Raw genomic sequence first — 6,497 nt, 5'->3', positions numbered from 1 at the left:
TATCAAACTTTATTGCAAAAAAAAGGCCAGAATATTTTTAATTATAATAAAAGTGGTTAACAATGTAGGAACAACTGTATTTGTAGAGAAAATAATGATGTTAATATTTTATTAATTTAAAACAAATGAGAGTAAATCTGCTTCTAAAATTATCGTCATTATAAAAGTCTAGTTTATATTTCATGTAAACGTGTATATACTACTGTTCTATTAATAGAATTTTATACATTTTTAAATTGTATGATATGAAAGTTGTAAAAGTGTGTAAATACAGTAGATATAATTAATGTAAATATTATAGGTAGTGTTAGTTTGTTTATGTTAGTGTGAGGAGGAGGACGCTGAGCTGCCTCCACTCTCTTATTACCTTCATATTTCATTATTTATACAATGTATGTTGTTAATATCACTAAGTTACACTCTTATTATTATGTATAATGAGTAATTTATAACTGTCATTGTAGTTATTTATGTTTATTATGTGTAGGAGGTTAAGTTGCCTCGCCTCGTTATAATGTTGTTAATGACGTTAACATTATTATACGTCTAGTAAATAAATTATGATGATCATTGTAGTTATCTATGTGTGTAGGAGTGTAAGTTACCTCTCCTGTCATCATTGTAGTTATCTATGTGTGTAGGAGTGTAAGTTACCTCTCCTGTCATCATTGTAGTTATCTATGTGTGTAGGAGTGTAAGTTGCCTCTCCTGTCATCATTGTAGTTATCTATGTGTGTAGGAGTGTAAGTTACCTCTCCTGTCATCATTGTAGTTATCTGTGTGTGTAGGAGTGTAAGTTACCTCTCCTGTCATCATCATTAATGACTAATATTATTACACTAATGTATAATACCTAATTTATGACTCGTTATAGTTACCTGTTTATTATGTGAAGGAGACTAATTACCTCTCCTGTCTTCATTATATATTTAATGAATGTTATTAAGGAGTATATAATCTAGGACTCTAGGGTATATAATCTAGGACTAGGGTATATAATCTAGGACTCTAGGGTATATAATCTAGGACTCTAGGGTATATAATCTAGGACTCTAGGGTATATAATCTAGGACTCTAGGGTATAAATCTAGGACTAGGGTATATAATCTAGGACTCTAGGGTATATAATCTAGGACTCTAGGGTATATAATCTAGGACTCTAGGGTATATAATCTAGGACTAGGGTATATAATCTAGGACTCTAGGGTATATAATCTAGGACTCTAGGGTATATAATCTAGGACTCTAGGGTATATAATCTAGGACTCTAGGGTATATAATCTAGGACTCTAGGATATATAATCTAGGACTCTAGGGTATATAATCTAGGACTCTAGGGTATATAATCTAGGACTCTAGGATATATAATCTAGGACTAGGGTATATAATCTAGGACTCTAGGGTATATAATCTAGGACTCTAGGATATATAATCTAGGACTCTAGGGTATATAATCTAGGACTCTAGGGTATATAATCTAGGACTCTAGGATATATAATCTAGGACTCTAGGGTATATAATCTAGGACTCTAGGGTATATAATCTAGGACTCTACGATATATAATCTAGGACTAGGGTATATAATCTAGGACTCTAGGGTATATAATCTAGGACTAGGGTATATAATCTAGGACTCTAGGGTATATAATCTAGGACTCTAGGGTATATAATCTAGGACTCTAGGGTATATAATCTAGGACTCTAGGGTATATAATCTAGGACTCTAGGATATATAATCTAGGACTCTAGGGTATATAATCTAGGACTCTAGGGTATATAATCTAGGACTAGGGTATATAATCTAGGACTCTAGGGTATATAATCTAGGACTCTAGGGTATATAATCTAGGACTCTAGGGTATATAATCTAGGACTAGGGTATATAATCTAGGACTCTAGGGTATATAATCTAGGACTCTAGGGTATATAATCTAGGACTCTAGGGTATATAATCTAGGACTCTAGGGTATATAATCTAGGACTCTAGGATATATAATCTAGGACTCTAGGGTATATAATCTAAGACTCAAGGGTATATAATCTAGGACTCTAGGATATATACTCTAGGACTCTAGGATATATAATCTAGGACTCTAGGGTATATAATCTAGGACTCTAGGGTATATAATCTAGGACTCTAGGATATATAATCTAGGACTCTAGGGTATATAATCTAGGACTCTAGGGTATATAATCTAGGACTCTAGGATATATAATCTAGGACTCTAGGGTATATAATCTAGGACTCTAGGGTATATAATCTAGGACTCTAGGATATATAATCTAGGACTCTAGGGTATATAATCTAGGACTCTAGGGTATATAATCTAGGACTCTACGATATATAATCTAGGACTAGGGTATATAATCTAGGACTCTAGGGTATATAATCTAGGACTAGGGTATATAATCTAGGACTCTAGGGTATATAATCTAGGACTCTAGGGTATATAATCTAGGACTCTAGGGTATATAATCTAGGACTCTAGGATATATAATCTAGGACTCTAGGATATATAATCTAGGACTCTAGGGTATATAATCTAGGACTCTAGGGTATATAATCTAGGACTCTAGGGTATATAATCTAGGACTCTAGGATATATAATCTAGGACTAGGGTATATAATCTAGGACTCTAGGGTATATAATCTAGGACTCTAGGATATATAATCTAGGACTAGGATATATAATCTAGGACTCGAGGGTATATAATCTAGGACTCTAGGATATATAATCTAGGACTCTAGGGTATATAATCTAGGACTCTAGGATATATAATCTAGGACTCTAGGATATACAATCTAGGACTCTAGGGTATATAATCTAGGACTAGGGTATATAATCTAGGACTCTAGGGTATATAATCTAGGACTAGGATATATAATCTAGGACTCTAGGGTATATAATCTAGGACTCTAGGGTATATAATCTAGGACTCTAGGATATATAATCTAGGACTAGGGTATATAATCTAGGACTAGGATATATAATCTAGGACTCGAGGGTATATAATCTAGGACTCTAGGATATATAATCTAGGACTCTAGGGTATATAATCTAGGACTCTAGGATATATAATCTACGACTCTAGGATATATAATCAAGGGATTTAGGGTATATAATCTAGGACTAGGATATAAAATCAAGGGATCTAGGGTATATAATCTAGGACTCTAGGTTATATAATCTAGGACTAGGATATATAATCAAGGGATCTAGGGTATATAATCTAGGACTCTAGGATATATAATCTAGGACTCTAGGGTATATAATCAAGGGATCTAGGGTATATAATCTAGGACTCTAGGGTATATAATCTAGGACTCTAGGGTATATAATCTAGGACTCTAGGATATATAATCTAGGACTCTAGGATATATAATCTAGGACTCTAGGATATATAATCTAGGACTCTAGGGTATATAATCTAGGACTAGGATATATAATCTAGGACTAGGGTATATAATCTAGGACTCTTAACCCTTTCAGGGTCCGTCCCGTAGATCTATGGCTTTACGTTCATGGTCCAAACCGTAGATCTACGCCATGAGCTCAGCTCACTCTGATAAACTGTGAGTGGTACATTTGGGCCTAGATATGAGAGAATACATCTATGTGGTATGTGTGCACCACATAAAACAGATCCTGCAGCACACTGTGTATAATGAGAGAAAAAAAATGAAATCATGATTTTTCGATTAAAACAGCAACTTTGCAGTGTTTTTTCGTATGTTTTTTATAGTTGTATTTGCGATTTCTTGGTCTCATTTGATAGAATGGAAGACATATTACAGAAATAGAGATGATTTTGATTGGTTTTAGCACTGGAAATGGCTTGAAACTGAGCTCAAAGTAGCGGAAATGTTAAATTTTTGCCGATATTCAAGAGTAAACAAACGACCTCACACATCTAATACACGTCAGCTGGTGGGTCTAATATACATTCACAAATATGGTGATGATATTTATACAATTATTACAGTATTGCATAACAGTAAATCTTCTATTTTTTGGTGTGAATAAAAATTCATTATGTGAATAAAAAATCAAAATGGAATTTATTTGTAAAGCCTCAAAACATAACTAATGAACAGAGGAAATGTTAGTTTAGTGCCAGGAATGCCTACATTGTTCATTCTGGACCCTATTTTGAAATTGGAATATTTTGAACTTTGTGTTAAATTGGCCAAATTAACAATTTCCGATCACTTTATTTTGTAGTTGAAACAGTTGACTTGGCGATTTCTTGTGCTCAATCGATAGAATAGAAGTAATACTAGTGAAATAGCTAAGAATTTGGTTGATTGGAATAATGTAATTGGCCTAAAATGGGAGTCAAAATCGGCAAAATCGCCGATTCGTAAATATCGCTGACACATCAAAATTCGGGAGAGCATAATTTCGTCAATTTTCCACCAAATTTCGTACTTTTTGTTTTATTACCTTCACAAAAAGATTCTCTACGATTTCATAAGAAAAAATAAAAAAATTGTTTTTTGAAAATTCTTGGACACTGGTGCGTGACTCCAGATTTGGGCCTTGGACCCTGAAAGGGTTAAGAACAAAAGGAAATAGGAACACTGTAGCAGGCCTACTGGCCATACTTGGCAGGTTCTTCTCAAACCCAAACCCTCTAAAAATTATATGCCCTACCTGTTATCAGTGTTACCCAAGGAATAGGCTTTGATAAGATTTTGTTCGGATTTTTAACTCTGGAAGGTTAGCCACTCAGGATAACACAAGAAAGGCAATGTGTCATTGAGGGACTGTGTCTTATTTCCATTGGGGTCCTCAATCTTGTCCCCCAGGATGCAACCCACACCAGTCGACTAACACCCAGGTACCTACTTGCTAGGTGAACATGACAGCAGGCGTAAGGTAACTTGTCCAATGTTCCACCCTTGTCGGGAATCAAACCCGGAGCCTCAGCGTGTGAAACAAGAGCTTTGCCAATTCCAAGTGCAAGTCCCACTCAACTCCACCCCTCTCACTTGTATATTTATCTAACTTGTATTTGAAGTTACCCAAGCTTTTAGCTTCAGTGACTCTACTAGGTAGACTGTTCTACTCATTGACTACTCTGTTTCCTGACCCATGCTTGGCAGGTTCTTCTTACACCCAAACATTCTCACTCATACACCTCTTCCAGTCCACACTAGAAGTGTTTCAGTTGCTGCGCAGTCCGAGACCTTTATCTCCGTATTCCATTACCCCAGTCCCCTGTGCCTCAATGCACATGGCTGGAATAGTGCTGAGTGGGGCATAAGTAGATAATGCAGTTAAATGTTAGAGCTGAAGACCTGAAGGTAATCAGAAGGAGCATTCACAAGTCATCATATGAAAACTTATATGCAAATTGCTTTAATAAAAATTTGCAAATTAGGACATGTATGGCCCAAATCTAATTTAATCGGACTTAGAGAGCTCTCATATCCCTAAGAAATTTAACAGGAATGGTATCCCTAGACTTAAAAGATAAAGACACTTGACTCGATAAACCATGAAATATTTAAAAATATGAAGGGTTTAGCTCTTAGTTGTGATTATAATAATTAACCCTTTGACTGTCGCAACCCCAAATTCTGAAATGTCTCCTGGTGTCGAAAGATTTTTGGAAAAAAAAAATTATTTTTTCTTATGAAATGATAGAGAATCTTTTCCCGATGGTAATGACACCAAAAGTACGAAATTTTATCAAAAACTTACGGAATTATTCTCTCGCGAAGTTAGCGATCTCAGCGATATATACGCATTGGCGATTTCAGTGACTGAGCCCTATTTTCAGCCAATTCCATTGTTCCAGTCAACCAAACTCATAGCTATTTCTTTAGAACTCCATGTTTTTCTATCAATTCAGTACAAGAAACCGCCCATTTACTGATTTCAACTACCCAATAAAGTGGTCAAATTGGCAATTTGTCAAATTTCATGCAAATTAAAAAAGATGCCAATTTCAAAATAGGGTCCAGAATAAACAATGCAGACATTCCTGGCACTAAAATAACATATCCTCTGTTTATTAGTCACATCTCCAGGCCCCTCTTATATTACTCTTGCTTTCTATTTTGATTTTTTATTCACACAAAAAATGGAAGATTTACTGTTATGCAGACTACTGCAATATTGTAAAAATGGTATAAATAATATCAGTGCACTAGTGAAAGAATAATAGACTCCCCAGTTGACGTGAATTGGACATGTGGTGTGATTTGCTTACTCTTGAACATTGGTAAAAATTGAACATTTCAGCTACTTTGAGCTCAATTTCAAGGTCGTTTTTATCGTGAAACTAATCAAAATCATCTCTATTTCTGTAATATGTTTTCCATTCTATCAAATGAGACCAAGAAAGCGAGAATACAACCATAAATACAGGAAAATACACCTCAAAGTCGGCATTTTAATCCAAAAACGTGGTCGGAGTTTTTTTTCTCTCATGCACTACGTGCTGCAGGATTTCTTTTTATACACTGCACACTGACCACACAGACCCAT

At 35.0% G+C, this 6,497-nt stretch overlaps 1 protein-coding gene across 1 annotated transcript in view; it reads left to right on the top strand.

The window, feature by feature from the left end:
• Window positions 1-317: 317 nt before the first annotated feature.
• The window catches only part of ecd (ecdysoneless cell cycle regulator), a 790,101-nt gene continuing 783,921 nt past the window's right edge, over window positions 318-6,497 (top strand). Inside the window, exon 1 of the mRNA XM_070104760.1 lies at window positions 318-392. The gene's annotated coding sequence lies outside the window, so the exon portion shown is untranslated. The remainder of the gene's footprint in view (window positions 393-6,497) is intronic.

This window comes from Cherax quadricarinatus, chromosome 94 (genome assembly GCF_038502225.1).
Source record: "Cherax quadricarinatus isolate ZL_2023a chromosome 94, ASM3850222v1, whole genome shotgun sequence".
Taxonomy (NCBI): Eukaryota; Metazoa; Arthropoda; class Malacostraca; order Decapoda; family Parastacidae; genus Cherax; species Cherax quadricarinatus.
Note: the sequence above shows the minus strand (reverse complement) of the source record. Positions and strands in the feature narration are given on the sequence as shown.